The sequence below is a fragment of the Oncorhynchus clarkii genome, chromosome 12, assembly GCF_045791955.1.
Source record: "Oncorhynchus clarkii lewisi isolate Uvic-CL-2024 chromosome 12, UVic_Ocla_1.0, whole genome shotgun sequence".
NCBI classification, from domain to species: Eukaryota; Metazoa; Chordata; class Actinopteri; order Salmoniformes; family Salmonidae; genus Oncorhynchus; species Oncorhynchus clarkii.
The window spans coordinates 26033004-26051438 of NC_092158.1; the positions used below are offsets into that span (position 1 = coordinate 26033004).

At 44.5% G+C, this 18435-nt stretch overlaps 1 pseudogene; it reads right to left on the reverse strand.

The window, feature by feature from the left end:
• LOC139422422 (unconventional myosin-XVIIIa-like) overlaps positions 1-18435 on the reverse strand; it is a 92680-nt pseudogene that overhangs the window by 24644 nt on the left and 49601 nt on the right.

Here is an 18435-nt window from a genome sequence, read left to right on the forward strand (position 1 = left end):
CATTCTGCCACAGCACAAACCTCTCAAGTGCTAAAAGTCTGACTCACTTTCTCAGCTAATGTAATTACACAGATTACAGCCCGTCTCTATTCTCTGTTCAAATGAAAAAATATTTATCAGTCTCCTGGATAGGTCTGCTAATGTACGTGAGGACGTTTCAGGAGACAAAAGAAGCAGGTTCCTCACTTTTCACTAAAAACCTTTCTATAGTCATTATTCTAAAACCAGTGCTGTTGAATGACGGCTTTGCTCTTGTGTATTAGTGTGTGTGTGCGCGTGTATCTGCAAATGTGAGTGGGTGCGTGTGCATACTTCCTCTGTTTCTTCTCCAGGTCGTGGTTGCGGCTCTGCTGGCCCTCCAGGTGCAGCTTGGTGTCCTGCAGCTCAGCCGTCAGTCTGCTACACTTCTTCTTCAGCAGCTGCACAGAGCGCTGCACTTCATCGTTGTCCGCCTGCAGGTCAGTCAGCTACACAAACACACACAATAAGTATGAATGTTATGATGCATATGAACATAACTCCGGTGAATACGTGCACCAGAGTAATACATGATAAGGCCAGAATGAGCGTAACACCCAGGCCATACCTTCCTCTCCAGAGGTCTTTTACTCTGCTGCTCAGTCTCTAGCATGTCGTCAAACTCCTGCTGAAGTCTCTTCTTGGTGAACTCAGTCTCCCGGATGCCTCGTTCGTACTTCAGACGCCACTCTCCTCCTGAGGGACAGACCAGTGACAGTACATAGGGTCGGGGAGTGACCGAGACAGACCATGTGACATTTGGAGTGACCGATCCTCTGATGCTGGACCGGCTGACTGAACGAGGCTTAATGCAGCGGAGGATCATTAGGATATAGAAAGAGCTGCTGTGTGTCTCACATACACATGTTGCCAATGACAGACAAACTTTTCATCATGACTTGACAATATAAGTGGAAAAAGCTTCAAGGGAACAAGAATATCCCTCAAGATATCGTCTCTAGGTAAGATGACATTCAAAGTTCATCTGACCGGACACCATTAAAGCAGACTATAGAATCTGTAAGGGTTTAGTGGAGACGCAGAACCTAATATGGCATAGAGCATTCTACCTGGGCCCACAGCAGTGGCTGTCAGAGCGTATCTACACTAGAGCAGTGGAGACTAGAAGAGTGTCCAGGTTCATTTATCAGATGTTTGAGAGGCTGTAACAGACATTTGCATATTTAAAGAATAATGACAGCTTCCAGGAACCACCGGCTCTGATCCACAAGATTATTTTCTCATTTATCTGAAACCTTCAAACTCTGGCTTTATTCTTGAGGATGTGGGGGCTGGGTACTCGAGCGCCTTGATTTAGGGGCAGAGAGACTCAAGGACAATACACTCACAGCATGACATCTCACTAACTGCAGAAGGGGATCAGAGACAACGAGAGAGAGAGGACTAAGGCCTGACAGTGGGTATTTTAATCCCACACCAGTAAATCCATAGAAGACGGACCAATTCATGGACAACATGTCATTATGCAACTTTTGACCCAATTATCCTACTGTATGTAGTCTCGGATATTGTACTTGTGATGAGTCACACAACAGCCTTCATATTAGCTTGGAACTATTAAATACCATGGGCCACTTTCTAAGCTGTGTCTGTTTGCCTCTGAAAAAACAACAATGATCATAATGCAATTTACAACCTAACCTTTACTATGTAATATGTGGATATCCTCTTTTACAAGTAGTCAAATGCATTACCTTTCCCCAACCATAATTACAACCGAATATTTGCCATGCATACAGTGGGTTTTGTGTGGATAGTCTATAGGCATCAGACCTCACCTGGATCGTCATCATCGTCCACGTCCTCATTGAGCTCTGCTGTTCTGATGAGACGAGCCTCCATCACCTCCATCTCCATACACTCCATCTGCTTCTTCATTAAGTCAAACGTAGCCTAAGGTAGACAGAATATTAAATATTCCCGCTACGAAATATTATTTCCATGCTCCATCTTACATGTCCTATTACTTAGGCTCACTGACAACCAAAATGGACTAGTGTAAGTACAACTACTCAAGAGTGAGTGAGTGCATGTGTCCGTCTATACCTGCAGGTCCTTCATGTCTTTCTCCAGGTTCAGTCTCTCAGACGTCTCGGTCTCCAGCAGCTGGGAAGCAGACTCTCCGGCGTTCCTCTCGTCTGCAAGCTCTGCTGACAACTCTGAGATCTGGAGGAACACACAGCAGTCAATGTGTATGCCCCATGGCCCGGCCTATCTTCAGTCACAGAAGCCCTCGACAAACTCACCCTCAAAAGGCTTCCTACGAAGCCTGAGAGTGATATCCTCAGACTACTTTTCTTATCACAGACGGAGTCAAACAATGAACAACGGTGGACTGTTTGAGCTAATAACCTGACACAGCTTCTGGTGAATAAAGCCAGTATGACTGAGCTACTGTCTACCACTTCTGCAGCAAACACTCTTTTCCAGAATGCAGTGCATAGAAGAAAGGGAGACTCACCCTGCTCTCCAGTTGATCACTGTTCAATCTCACTTCGTTTCTCTCTTTCTCCATCTTCTCCAGCTTTCCCTTCAGATGCTGGATCTCCTCCTGGAAGAGAACATACAGCAAAAGGAAAATTATGAGAATGGGAAAAGGACTGTAGAAACAGCTGAGGTAGCCATGTTGGAATCCTATGCAACATAAGATATTCACCACTCCCAGCTGACATACGGCATACGGAGTCGACTCATGGTTGTGGGTAAGCAAACACCCATTTCAAACATGCAAACCCTTACTTTAGACATGAGAAGCAGATTTGCAGTGGGTGTGAGGTTGGGTGGCTAAACAGTCTGACAGAGACAGGGATACTCACGCATTTTCCTCTGATCTGTTCCTCTGTGAGCTGCACCTCAATGAGGGGCCGTACAGTGGTAAACAGCTTCCACCAGGGCCAGCCCTTCACTCCTTTATTCTTCTTGATGTTCTTCTGGATGCAGCGGATGGCCAGGTCATGGGTCTGCCCAGCACACAGAGAGAAAGAGTGGGTGTGACTGTACTGGACTGTACTGTATGGGCTGAGAGTGGAAGCATAGTGCAGTGCAGAGCCATCTCTACTAGGCCTACAGAGTACAGAAATAGTTGTGTGTTGAGTGGATCTCTGGTGCCAACTAGAGAAATAATATCTCATCAGATTAGTATTATCAGTCTAAACTCCAATGTGATTTACTCTAGTTCTCGCTAAACCCCACATGTACATTTACCAGTCAAGGGTTTTTCTTTATTTTTTATTATTTTCTACATTGTATAATAATAGTGAAGACATCAAAACTATGAAATAACACATATGGAATCATGTAGGAGCCCCCCCAAAAAAGTGTTAAACAACTCAAATATATTTCATAGGAGATTCTTCAAAGTAGCCACCTTTCGGCTTGATGACAGCTTTGACACTCTTGGTATTCTCTCAAAGAGCTTCACCTAGAATACTTTTCCAACAGTCTTGGAGTTCCCACATATGCTGAGCACTTGTTGGCTGCTTTTCCTTCACTCTGCGGTCCAACTCATCCCAAACCATCTCAATTGGGTTGAGGTCGGGTGATTGTGGAGGTCAGGTCATCTGATGCAGCACTCCATCACCCTCCTTCTTGGTCAAATAGACCTTACACAGCCTGGAGGTGTGTTGTGGTCATTGTCCTGTTGAAAAACAAAATGTTAGTCCCACTAGCCCAAACCAGATGGGATGGCGTATCGCTGCAGGATGCTGTGGTATCCATGTTGAATTCAAGTTTGCCTTGAATTCTAAAAAAAAGCAGACAGTGTCACCAGCAAAGCACCCCCACACCAAAACACCTCCTCCTCCATGCTTCACGGCGGGAATCACACATGCAGAGATCATCCGTTCACCTGCTCTGCGTCTCACAAAGACACGGTGGCAACCAAAAATCTTGAATTTGGAGATCAGACCAAAGGACAGATTTCCACCGATCTTATGTCCATTGTTCATGTTTCTTGACCCAAGCAAGTCTCTTCTTATTATTGGTGTTCTTTAGTAGAGGCTCCTTTGCAGCATTCAACCATGATGGCCTGATTGATGCAGTCTCCTCTGAACAGTTGATGTTGATGTGTGTTACTTGAACTCTGTGAAGCATTTATTTGGGCTGCAATCTGAGGTACAGTTAACTAATAAACGTATCCTTTCCTGTGGCGGTCCTCATGAGAGCCAGTTTCATCATAGTGCTTGGTGGTTTTTGCGACTGCACTTGTAGACACTTTCAAAGTTCTTGAAACTTTGATGGACTTTCATTTATTTTTGTACATTTGAGCTGTTCTTGCCATAATATGGACTTGGTCTTTTACCAAATAGGGCTATCTTCTGTATACCACCCATACCTTGTCACAGCACAACTGAGCTCAAACAGATTAAGAAGGAAAGAAATTCCGCAAATTAACAAGGCACACCTGTTAATTGAAATGCATTCCAGGTGACTACCTCATGAAGCTGGTTGAGAGAATGCCAAGAATGTGCAAAGCTGTCATCAAGGCAAAGGGTGGCTACTTTGAAGAATCACAAAGAAAATATATTTTGTTTAACAATTTTTTGGTTACTACATTACTCCAAATGTTTTATTTCATAGTTTCTGATGTCTTCACTATTATTGAACCATGCTTTTGCAGCATCGAATAACCAACTAGGCCTCGTCAGTCAGCCTTCTCTGGAGGGTTGCTACAACAGAGCATGTCCCAAGGCTGGAATCTATTTTGATTAATTAAATCAATACATCTTGGCAGCCGATAACAAGTTTTTACACAATTTCCGTGTGGCTTCTGCCGGATCATCTCTAGTAGTGTCAGACTATGGCAAAACCCAATTAGAGAAACACAATATTCTCAGCATTCCCCACCGAAGGCAGCTTCTATGGCCAATGAGGATGTCATACCATGAAAGCCGAAACACAATGCTACATTCAGCAAATCTGAGACAGACACTCAACAGGACTCAATTGTGATGTTTAGACCATAATGAATAAAGCAAACAGAAGATTAGGCCACTTACAAGACGAGAATAAACAAAAGGCTATTCATATTGACAGGGCCTGTCTGTCTCTACTGTACGTCAGGCTGGAGAGAGGATGTGAATCCTGGACCAAGATTCAGACAATCATCTAGGGCTAGATGTTATTTGCAGGGTAATAACTTTGGTTTGTTGTGTCTTTCTCCTTGCCCGAGGTGTGGGTATGCCTGTGCGTGAGTGTGTGTGTGGTGTGCATGCATGCGTGCGCTGTGCGTGTGAAGACTGAGCGCTACTTTACTGTGTAGGAGAAGCACCTGCCCACGCCACCTGCTTCCACTCAGCACCGTGCTCCCGGACTAAAAACAAGAGATTAATTAAGAAGCCCATCGGCTGCTCTGTTCAATTCCCCCCGGCTCCCAAAGGTTTACGTCAGGAAAGAAAACACAGGGGAGCACGGGGCTGTGTGTGTTTCAAAAGAAAACATCCTGTTTTCCATATGCCCCCTCCACTACGAGGGAGAGGGGAGAAAGAGAGAGGCAAACACGTTCTAAGAGAAATTGTTGCTTCTCAAACGGATGATATGTACTGTATTTGTAATGAAGTCACGCTGGGATGACTTCAAAAAGCTCTGAAAGCCATGATTAATCTATCAACAGTTACAGGACATTCTATGGCATCAACCACCACGTGTCTAAGTATATTTGCCAGCCTGACATTTCTGAATTACAACCATATGGATTCAGACGTATGACCTAAGAAGTTGTGCTCATCTTCGTTGCCACTGCTATAGAACACATTCCTAACATCCTCAGTGTATTTCATCTAACCACGGCACATATGTTAAGAACGGATACGTCATACAGTGAAAGTCGAATCATGGAAGCCTAATCAAATTTCATGAACGGGGAAAACGGAGTGAGAGCCCTAGTGGGTTTTACTATACAATCATTATTATAAGACAGGCCTCTGGATAGAGACACACTTAGTTCATCTTCCTGCTGGAGAGGGAGGGAGAAGGGAGGGAGGGTGAGAGAACTCGACACAGTAATATAGCACTTCACCGCATTCCTCCAATTACACTGGTCTAGGGCTGGTGCATTTGGAATAACTACTTTTTTACCTACTGCATATATTTGCCATTCAGGTGATTTTCAGGGCAGACAGAGAAATGCACATGGCCTGGGCTATCATCATTATCACACTGACTACAGGTTTCAAAATGAAAACCTTATTGTTTTATAGGTAATCTAGATCTATTACTTTATTATGTAACAGACGAACTGTACATTATCTAAAAAAAGTAATAGAACGTTCAAATCGGGTCAAAAACCAGTGAACAGCAGGGTTGGCTCAATTTGAATTGAAGGCAGTCAAGTCAGGAAGTGATTTGAATTTAAAATACTGAAAATGTAAAAAACGTTTTACATAAATAGCTTCTACTTTTCAGTTTGAGAAGTTATTGACAATAAATGCCCTTTTATTTTTGATTATTGAATGGTCATTTTAGTTAACTTCCTGAATTGACAGCCTTCAATACGCATTGAGCCCAAACCTGGTGAACAATGAACCACTAAACCAAGAATTACTCAAACAAATAACTCTTTAGACTTCCATTTGTCCACTGGAACAGAAATAACTGTTGATACACTGAAATGAAACAACCACTCTTAGCCAGATGAAATCAGATAACCTTAGCCATCATCCATAATTGAGTACTATATCTCACCACACAAAAACCTGAACTTTAGTTCAGAGACAAAGATTTTACAAGAAAAAATAAATTGAATCTTATCTTTCTATTGAGAAAACAGAGAAGGCATTCAGAAAAAAAGTAGTCTAGCAGTGTTAATGGATTTAGTAATGCTACAGTTAGTCATCACACAGTTCCGCAGTGCAGATTTCCTGCCCTTTCCAACCGATTAAATAGCGCTCCTCCCCTTCAGCATGCCTCAACCGCTGAACTTCATAAGAGAAAAGCATTGGGTTTTTCCCGGCTTCCTATTTCCACCACATTCCCATTACTCAAACGCTGCTTATGTTGTAGACATTTTTTTATCACAACTCTTAAATAGATGCAGTGATGATAAAAAGAGCTAAAGCAATAAACAAAATTCCCCTAGACCTACTATGGAAGATATTGCCGCGTATGTCCGTTTCTCAGAAAGCTTAAAGCCATATTAGATTAGTTAGAGTTTAATAATCACATGTTCAGGTTTGCAAATTTAAATTACAGGGTACAGTGACATTTTTTAGCTCCGACCTCCAACAATACAGGACAAAGTGAAATAACAAAAAATAGGCAACCATATCTCCCAATTTTTTTTCTCTGTCTCAAAATGATTTATTTATGTAAATCATGGAAAATAAATCCTGGATTTTAAACTATAAAATAGATATTGGACAGTCACAGTCATAGAGCTGTACTTTGTATGTCAAGGCTGTCTCCTTCCCTGTTTATACCGTTAAATCCTGACTTTATTCTCTGACAGGTACACTCCAAGAAGCAGGAGCTAACTGGATGACCGTGAAGCCGTGCTGAAGTCATGCCTACCTCCCTCTTCTTGAAGGCCTGTCTGGCCAGGTATCCACTGCAGGCTGCTTGGAACAGGGTGATGTTGTGTCTGGTCTGCTCATCCCTCTGCTCCTCCAGTTTTGCCAAGGTCCCTGCTCTGAAGAACAACTGGGGACGAAAGTACACACTTTTTAGTTCATCAAACAGAAGGGAAATAGTCATGTTTGTTCAATTTCGCAGCGGATTCCAACAATTTTGGCACATAATTGACCTCAAGAAAGTATCGGCCTTTTTAGCACCTACTGTACAAATAGATGACATTAACTGGAAAGGTGATAATCCATCCCTTGTAGTCTAAAGAAAAGGAGAGAAGGCAATCTATTGGATGATGAAGTCGTTATCTCTGACAGTGTTAGCATTGTGTCCCTATTGGCTAGGTCAGAGGTGAAACAGATTTAAAGGAACATCACATGCTCCTGTCATTCACACACACAGAAAGACAATCATGCCAGTGCTGTGTGAAGCAGTGTGAAGGCTGGTGGCAGTCATTCAGCTCCTTAAGGCGAAGGATAGATATTGATGGGAGTGGCGTCTCTATCCAAGGCCTCCATAGCCAGGCTCCAGCATTAATGACCCAACCTCCCTGACATACATGAAAGAACCAGGAGTTGGAACTGACCCAAACAAATAATAAAATAAGGTGACCAGATTTTAGAAATGAAAATTAGGGGACATTTGTTTTTAGCTGTGGACATGGAACTACACTGCTCAAAAAAATTAAGGGAACACTAAAATAACATATCCTAGATCTGAATGAATGAAATATTCTTATTAAATACTTTTTTCTTAACATAGTTGAATGTGCTGACAACAAAACCACACAAAAATTATCAATGCAAATCAAATTTATCAACCCATGGAGGTCTGGATTTGGAGTCACACTCAAAATGAAAGTGGAACTTTCTCACACTACAGGCTGATCCAACTTTGATGTAATGTCCTTAAAACAAGTCAAAATAAGGCTCAGTAGTGTGTGTGGCCTCCACGTGCCTGTATGCCCTCCCTACAACGCCTGGGCATGCTCCTGATGAGGTGCAGGATGGTCTCCTGAGGGATCTCCTCCCAAACCTGGACTAAAGCATCCGCCAACTCCTGGACAGTCTGTGGTGCAACATGGTGGCTGGAGGATGGAGCGAGAAATGATGTCCCAGATGTGCTCAATTGGATTCAGGTCTGGGGAACGGGCGGGCCAGTCCATAGCATCAATGCCTTCCTCTTGCAGGAACTGCTGACACACTCCAGCCACATGAGGTCTAGCATTGTCTTGCATTAGGAGGAACCCAGGGCCAACCGCACCAGCATATGGTCTCACAAGGGGTCTGAGGATCTCATCTCGGTACCTAATGGCAGTCAGGCTACCTCTGGCGAGCACATGGAGGGCTGTGCGGCTCCCCAAAGAAATGCCACCCACACCATGACTGACCCACCGCCAAACCGGTCATGCTGGAGGATGTTGCAGGCAGCAGAACGTTCTCGACGGCGTCTCCAGGCTCTGTCACGTCTGTCACATGTGCTCAGTGTGAACCTGCTTTCATCTGTGAAGAGCACAGGGCGCCAGTGGCGAATTTGCCAATCTTGGTGTTCTCTGGCAAATGCCAAACGTCCTGCACGGTGTTGGGCTGTAAGCACAACCCCCACCTGTGGACGTCGGGCCCTCATACCACCCTCATGGAGTCTGTTCCTGACTGTTTGAGGAGACACATGCAAATTTGTGGCCTGCTGGAGGTCATTTTGCAGGGCTCTGGCAGTGCTACTCCTGCTCCTCCTTGCGCGGAGGTAGCGGTCCTGCTGCTGGGTTGTTGCCCTCCTACGGCCTCCTCCACGTCACCTGATGTACTGGCCTGCCTCCTGGTAGCGCCGCCATGCTTTGGACACTACGCTGACAGACACAGCAAACCTTCTTGCCACAGCTCGCATTGATGTGCCATCCTGGATGAGCTGCACTACCTGAGCCACTTGTGTGGGTTGTAGACTCCGTCTCATGCTACCACTAGAGTGAAAGCACCGCCAGCATTCAAAAGTGACCAAAACATCAGCCAGGAAGCATAGGAACTGAGAAGTGGTCTGGTCACCACCTGCAGAACCACTCCTTTATTGGGGGTGTCTTGCTAATTGCCTATAATATCCACCTATTGTCTATTCCATTTGCACAACAGCATGTGAAATTTATTGTCAATCAGTGTTGCTTCCTAAGTGGACAGTTTGATTTCACAGAAGTGTGATTGACTTGGAGTTACATTGTGTTGTTTAAGTGTTCCCTTTATTTTTTTGAGCAGTGTATATTTAACAATCAATTTCCGCTTTAGATATAGTATCTAGCCCGATATGGAGAAGAGGGGAACATACTGTACAATGTCATGAAATTGGCTTTAAAATCAAACTGATGTTTTTCTTTTGCCCTCTTAGAAACGTTCTGCACAGAGGGTGCTGGAAAGAATGAAGTGTCAGCCGTACTTTGTCCATCCTGTAACCGCCGTCTGGGTTATATTATGATCCAAATGGATGATATGACTCCATCTCGTTAGCCATGTGACTTCCTGTTGTGACAGTGTTTACCACAGTGAGAGTTGCGTGGGCCAGTGTCATGAGAAGATTTGGTGCTGCTGTTATTTGGCATTCGGCTGGGACCACTGCTGTTGCTAGGACGCTGTTGGAATGCTTTGTGAAGCACCATTTTGGTGTTAATCTACAGATAAACTTCAAACCCCGAAGGCAACTGCAGCGGTCTACAAAACAATTACCGTCTCTCCAATGTTGTAATATGGCCCATTAAAATTACCAGCATCTGGGAGCATAGGAGCCATTGTTTCTCCCACTGTTGTTTCTCCTGATTTTCTTGTTGGCTTTGGGCCACTTCTGAGCTGATGGGATTAAACAAGTCCATCAACTGCCAGAAACTACTCCATAATGAAATGAATACAAAGGAGACATGATTGTGCGTCTCCCAGTGAGGCTGGAAGGCAGGCATGGCTCTCACATCCATCCTCCACAGTAAAGAGACTTCCAGGGCAGCCAACACTTTCCAGACAGTTCACCCAGTGACAAACACATTCCTCAAGGAGAAACACCTGGACGGAGGAATCTATAGCTACAAATTAAGGGAATCTACTGTATGCAACAACAGTTTTTGAGTTTCTATAACCCCTAGCACACAATATAATAATATGAACAGAGGTAGTTTTACAAGTGACTCATTCAAGGTGTGAGGTTTTACTGTGGTAGTAGTGGTACTCACCCTGCTCAGTCCCATGTGATAGCTGTTCTTCTCCAGGTCCAGGGACTCCAGCAGCTCCTCCACAGCCTGGAAACACACACAGATCAGTCCCTGCCCTACTACCCCCGGATTATCCCTCTTCAGCAGTCCCGCAGAGTTGACGGCTAACACAGAGGAGCCCAGCAACCACTTCTCTTATCAGACAGATTGACAGAATCCTGAACTATATTCCTTTCACATTCTCCCCTCACACCTCTGCCCCCAATCCCCAACCTCTCCTTTCTAGAGAGTAGAGGGTGTGCAGGGAGAGCAGCAAATAAAAACTGACCAGACAGCTTGTTCTTCAGAATCTACCTGCTCCAGGCTCATTCCTCCGGGCCCCGTGGTAGTCTTGGCCCCATAGCAGTCTTCTAGATTACACTGTGAGAGGGGCTGCAGCCCAGAGCACTGGGGGTCTTTTGTCTGATGCCATTTCCAAAGAAACCCCGTTCTGAGAAGCTGACGCAGGGGAAATCTGCTTTTCTCGGTTTTTACCCACTTCGCTCTTGCTCTCCCATATGTTTCATTCCCCACCGTTTCACTTCAGCCGGGCTCCTCTTGCAGGGGGCCGATACACAATTGACTCTCATTGATAGATACCCTCAGAGAAAAACACTCATTAGCAATCCTCCCTTCACAGGTTGGATTACACTGAAACACTTTAAAAGGCCCAGTACAGTCAATGGACCAGTGATGTTCCTGTGTTTTATATACATTTACACACTAGGAGTGTAATATTACTGTGAAAATGAAAATGCCCTTTTAGTGTAAGAGCTGTTTGAACAAACCACCTGAAATTTTGGCCTGCCTGGTGACATCACCAATTGGTTAATAAACCAATAAGAAAAAGGGTTCCAAACCTCTGCCAATAACAGCTAGTTTTCCCCTCTCCAATCAGACCAATTCCAGACAGTCCTAGCAAAATTCTTTGAGAAATTGCTCTTTGCTAAGAAGACATTTTTGTAAATGTTTTACCATTTTAATTGTTACCCAAAAATGATTTGATATTGAGATAGAAATAGCTACATTGGACCTTTAACCATCAGACCCTCTCGCCAGTCACATCTCACATAAACAAATGCATTTTCCGACAAGATTGAACTGCCAAAGGGGGCAGAGTTGCAATCTACTGCAGAGATAGCATGACAGAACTCTGCAGGCTATCCAGGTCTGTGCCCAAACAATTCAAGCTTCTACTTTGAAAAAGCCACCTTTCCAGAAACAAGTCTCTCACCATTGCCACTTGTTATAGACCCCTTTCAGCTCCCAGCTGTGCCCTGGACACCATATGTGAATTGCTTACACCCCCCCCCCCCCCCCATCTATTTTCAGAGTTCATATTGTTAGGTGACCTACACTGGGACATGCTTAACACCCCGGCCATCCTACAATCTAAGATAGATGCCCTCAATCTCACCCAAATTATCAAGGAACCTACCAGGTACAACCCTAAATCCGTAACCATGGGCACCGTCTTAGAAATCATCCTGACCAATTTGCCCTCTAAATACACCTCTGCTGTCTTCAACCAGGATCTCAGCAATCACTGCTTCATTGCGTGCTTGCGTAATGGGTCCGCGATCCAACGACCACCCCTCATCACTGTCAAACGCTCCCTAAAACACTTCAGCGGGGAGGCCTTCAGTAGAGGATGCCTGGTTGCTTTTTAAAAAGTGCTTTCCTCACCATCTTAAAAAAGCATGCCACAATCAAAAAAATTGAGAACTAAAAACAGATATAGCCCTTGATTCATTCCAGACTTGACTGCGCTTGACCAGCACAAAAACATCCTGTGGCGTTCTGCGATAAGCAACTTTTCAGGGAAGTCAAGAACCAATATACTCAGTCAGTTAGGAAAGCTAAGGCTAGTTTTTTCAAACAGAAATTTGCATCCTGTAGCACTAATTCCAAAAGGTTTTGGGACACTAAAGTCCATGGAGAAAAAGAGCACCACCACCCAGCTGCCCACTGCACTGAGGCTAGGAAACACTGTCACCACCGATAAACACACGATATTTGAGAATTTCAATAAGCATTTTTCTATGGCTGGCCATGCTTTCCACCTGGCTACCCCTACCAACATCTCAGCACCCCCCCACCCCCCACCCAAATCCAGACAGCTGATGTTCTGAAAGAGCTGCAAAATCTGGATCCCTACAAATCAGCTGGGCTATAAAATCTGGACCCTCTCTTTCTAAATTTATCAGCCAAAATTGTTGAAACCCCTATTCCTAGCCTGTTTAACCTCTCTTTCGTATCGTCTGAGATCCCCAAAGATTGGAAAGCTGCTGCGGTCATCCCCCTCTTCAAAAGGGGGAGACACTCTAAACCCAAACTGTTATAGACCTATATCCATCCTTCCCTGCCTTTCTAAAAATCTTCAAAAGCCAAGTTAACAAACAGATCACCGACCATTTTGAATCCCACAGTACCTTCGGTTTCCGAGCTGATCATGGGTGCACCTCAACCATGCTCAAGGTCCGAAACGATATAACCGCCATCAATCAAAGACAGTACTATGCAGCAGTCTTCATCAACCTGGCCAAAGCTTTCGACTCTGTCAATCACCGCATTCTTATCGGCAGACTCAGTAGCCTTGGCTTCTCAAATGACTGCCTCACCTGGTTCACCAACTACTTCTCAGACAGAGTTCAGTGTGTCAAATCGGAGGGCCTGTTGTCCGGACCTCTGGCAGTCTCTATGGGGGTGCCACAGTGTTCAATTTTCAGGCAGACTCTATTCTCTGTATATATCAATGATGTAGCTCTTGCTGCTGGTGATTCTCTGATCCACCTCCACGCAGACGACACCATTCTGTTTTCATCTGGCCCTTCTTTGGACACTGTACTAACAAACCTCCAAACGAGCTTCAATGCCATACAACACTCCTTCCGTGGCCTCCAACTGCTTTTAAATGCTAGTAAAACTAAATGCATGCTCTTCAACCGATTGCTGCCCGCAACCTCCCGCCCGACTAGTATCACTACTCTGGACGGTTCTGACCGAGAATATGTGGACAACTACAAATAACTAGGTGTCTGGTTAGACTGTAAACTCTGCTTCCAGACACACATTAAGCATCTCCAATCCAAAATTAAATCTAGAATCAGCTTCCTATTTCGCAACAAAGCCTCCTTCACTCATGCTGCCGAATATACCCTCGTAAAACTGACTATCCTACTGATCCTTGACTTCGGCGATGTCATTTACAAAATAGCCTCCAACACTCTACTCAGTAAACTGGATGTAGTCTATCACAGTGCCATCCGTTTTGTCATCAAAGCCCCATATACTACACACCACTGCGACCAGTACGCTCTTGTTTGCTGGCCCTCACAACATATTTGTCGCCAAACCCACTAGATCCAGGTCATCTGTAAGTCTTTGCTAGGTGAAGCCCCGCCTTATCTCAGCTCACTGGTCACCATAGCAACACCTACCCGTCGTACGCGCTCCAGCAGGTATATTTCACTGGTCATCCCCAAAGCCAACACTTCCTTTGGCTGCCTTGCCTTCCAGTTCTCTGTTGCCAATGACTGGAACAAATTGCAAAAATCACTGAAGCTGGAGACTTATATCTAGACTTATATCTCCCTCTCTCTTTAAGCATCAGCTGTCAGAGCAGCTTACCGATCACTGAACCTGTACACAGCCCATCTGTAAATACCACACCCAAAGTACCTCATCCCCATATTGTTACTCTTGCTCGTTTGCACCCCAGTATCTCTACCTGCACATCTATCACTCCAGTGTTAATGTTAAATTGTAATTATTTCACCTCTATGGCCTATTTATTTCCTTACATCCCTACTCTTCTACATTTGCACACACTGTACATAGATTTTTCTATTGTGTTATTGACTGTGCGTTTGTTTATGTGTAACTCTGTATTGTTGTTTTTGTCACACTGCTTTGCTTTATCTTGGCCAGGTCGCAGTTGTAAATGAGAACTTGTCTTCAACTGGCCGACATGGTTAAATAAAGGTGAAATAAAATAAACATTTTAAAAGTGGGGAGCTCCCTTCCTAAGCATATCATTAGGGCATAACCACCCGCCAGACAGCCTCCAGGGTAGAAAATATATTTCACCAAGTTGATAAGTGCAATACCAAGTTTGGGGTATTTTGTTCAGCCCTTAACTACAGTGCAATTAGAAGACCTTTGCTTCCGGTCTCTGCTCGTCATTGATTAACCTTGGTAGGGAGTGGGATGCCAAAGTGGGGCAAAGCTGCCTGCCATCCAGGACCTCTACACCAGGCGGTGTCAGAGGAAAGCCCTGAAAATTGTCAAAGACCTCAGCCACACCAGTCATAGACTGTTCTCCCTACTACCGCATGGCAAGCGGTACCGGAGTGCCAAGTCTAGGACAAAAATAAAAAAATTTAACCGTTTTTTTACCCCCAAGCCATAAGACTCCTGAACAGGTAACCAAATGGTTACCCGGACTATTTGCATTGTGTGCCCCCCAAACCCCTCTTTTACGCTGCTGCTACTCTCGGTTTAACTTATATGCATAATCCCTAACTATACATTAATGTACATACTACCGCAATTGGACCGACCAACCAGTGCTGCCGCATTTTGGCTAACCGGACTATCTGCATTGTGTCCCGCCACCCACCAACCCCTCTTTTTACGCTACTGCTACTCTCTGATCATCATATATGCATAGTCACTTTAACCATACCTACATGTACATACTACCTCAATAAGCCTGACTAACCAGTGTCTGTATATAGCCATGCTACTCTTTTTTCAAATGTATTTTTACTGTGGTTTTATTTCTTTACTTACTTACCTACACACACACACACACTTTTTTCCCTCCGAACTATTGGTTAGAGCCTGTAAGTAAGCATTTCACTGTTGTATTCGGCGTACATGACAAATACACTTTGATTGGATGCAGCTGGGGATAAGACAAGGTCATCACAATGGCCCTGATTAATAGAGGTTTATTCCTCTGTCAGTGGGCTACTGACAGCCAAGGAGGAGATGGTCTATTCAGCTCAAATCAAATGTTACTTGTCACATGCGCCGAACACAACAGGTGTAGGTAAATGCTTACTTACAAGCCCTTAACCAACAGTGCAGTTTTTAGAAAAATACCTACAAAAAATTATGAATAAAGTACCAAATAATTAAAGAGCAGCAGTAAAATAACAATTGCGAGGCTATATACAGGGGGTAAAGGTACAGAGTCAATGTGCGGGGGCACCGGTTAGTCGAGGTAATATATACATGTGGGTAGAGTTATTAAAGTGAGTTATGCCTAGATAATAACAGCTCATTAATATAACAATGCAGACCTCCGTTGTTGGCCTGAATCATATTATTTTCTCCAAAACACACACACAGAAAAATACTCACCTTCTTCTCATCCTTCACTATGTAGTTGCGGCCAAGTTTCTTGGTCAGGTGTGGTGCCAGCACGTCGAAGCGGCGGCAGAATTCGGAGAAGACCATGTGATCAGGGTATCCTGTACAGACAAGGACATCGGGGGTAAGGTTATAAAGCTAAAAAGAAAAATGTACATTAATATTTATTTTAAACACTGCTATTTGTGAAGATCATTTGGTTTGAGAGACCCTTTCAGACCTTCCTAGTCTAATATCCACAGTCTCTTACCTTGTCTGTAGATTCTGAGAGCGTCCAGCAGCTTGGAGCCGCGGAGCTGAGACCGGAGCAGGACCACATCCAGCTGCATCAGGCCAGAGTCTCCACTTTCCCCCTGGGACTCCAACTCCCCTCTGCCTGCCCGCAGGGCATCAGCATTGGGCAGCAAGCAGTGGATAAAGTGAACCCTGGACCTCCGCACAGTGTCCAACAGAGCATCCTACAGGAGATAGGGGAGTTAGCTGGGACTGAAATGGTAACAGTGAGTGCAATGAGAGAGGGCAAGGCCTCAACATGCATCGAGAGAATAGCCAGCCTAAACAGAGACCAAACTTTTAAAACATAAGCACAGGCTCTATACACTGGCTCTCACTAATGGTTATAATAGCACATTTCCTGCATTAAGCAATCTTATGAAATAATCCACCTGGGTTTTAATAAATGGTATAGTTAAGGAAAGTACTCTCAGGAGCAGGAAATCTAATGCCTAGGCCCTACACGAGGGCGGCTCCTAGTGCCTACCCTTTCAAGCTGTAATAATATGGTAAAAACAAAGGAAGATGGATGGTCCCCAAGCGCTATGCGGACACCTCTCCCCAGGGTATGGGGATATATTAGGCAGTGCTAATTAAATGACTCCTATTACTGAATCAGCCAATGTGTTGGATTTAAAAGAGAGGCCCTGTGGCCCAACACAACCCAGACTGTTACAGGAACAGAAGTGTAAATATGATTTTTTGGGAAGCCCTCTCACTTTCCTGCTCTCCAACAGACCTGCCCTCTGCAGACAGCTTGCAGGCTCTCACCACTTGTAGTTTGATCTGGATGCAGAGGGACTTCTTCTTGACGGCCGCCACTCCAGTGGTGAAAGTCTTCCTCATGCTGGTGGCGCGCCGCAAGGCCAGCTGGGAAACACCCTCCAGGCCCGCGATGGAGCCTGACAGGGTGGTGGCCCCGCCTCCTCGGCTCATAAACAGACCACTAATGTTCTTCCTGGAAAGGAGAGAGACAATCAGATCAGGTCAGACATGTGTGTTGCAAGCATTGCCAATCAAGCTAAAACATTATGTGGGTCTTACTTCTGGGAGTCCTGCAGGAGACTCCCTGCGTTGGTAGAGGCAGGGTTCTGTTTGGCATGGCTCAGCCAACCACGGGCATCATACTCCACCCAGTCTGTCCCATGACTGTGACCCAACAGAAAGTGATGCGGCTTCCCACTCTTCAGCAACAAGGTGTGACCTGACAGGTAGAGGAGGGAAAAGGAGTTGATAACAGTTATGTATTTCAATGAATGTTTGGATGCGTAGATGGATGTTTATATGTGTGCATTGTGTGGCAATGTATTCAGACCTCTTGACTTTTCCCACATTTTGCTACATTACAGCCCTATTCTAAAATTGTTATTTTTTTAATCCTCAATAATACTACATGACAAAGCGAGAAAAAAAATGTTTTTTAGAAATGTTTGCCAACAATAAACAGAAATAACTCATTTACATTTACAAGTACCTTATTTACAAGTATTCAGAACCTTTGCTATGAGACTCAAAATTGAGCACAGGTGCATCCCGTCTCCATTGATCATCCTTGTAATGTTTCTACAACTTGATTGGAGTCCACCTGTGGTGAATTCATATGATTGAACATGACTTGGAAAGGACAACACCTGTCTATATAAGGTCCCACAGTTGACAGTGGATGTAAGTCATGAGGTCGAAGGAATTGTCCGTAGAGCTCTGAGACAGGATTGTATCGAGGCACAGATCTGGGGAAGGCTACGAAAACATTTCTGCAGCATTGAAGGTCCCCAAGAACACAGTGGCCTCCATCAATCTTAAATGGAAGAAGTTTGGAACCACCAAGGATCTTACTAGAGCTGTCGGTCAAACTGAGCAATTGGGGGAGAAGGGCTTTGGTCAGGGAGGTGTGCCTCTGTAGAGATGGGAGAACCTTCCAGAAGGACAATCATCTTTGCAGCACTCCACCAAATCAGGCCTTT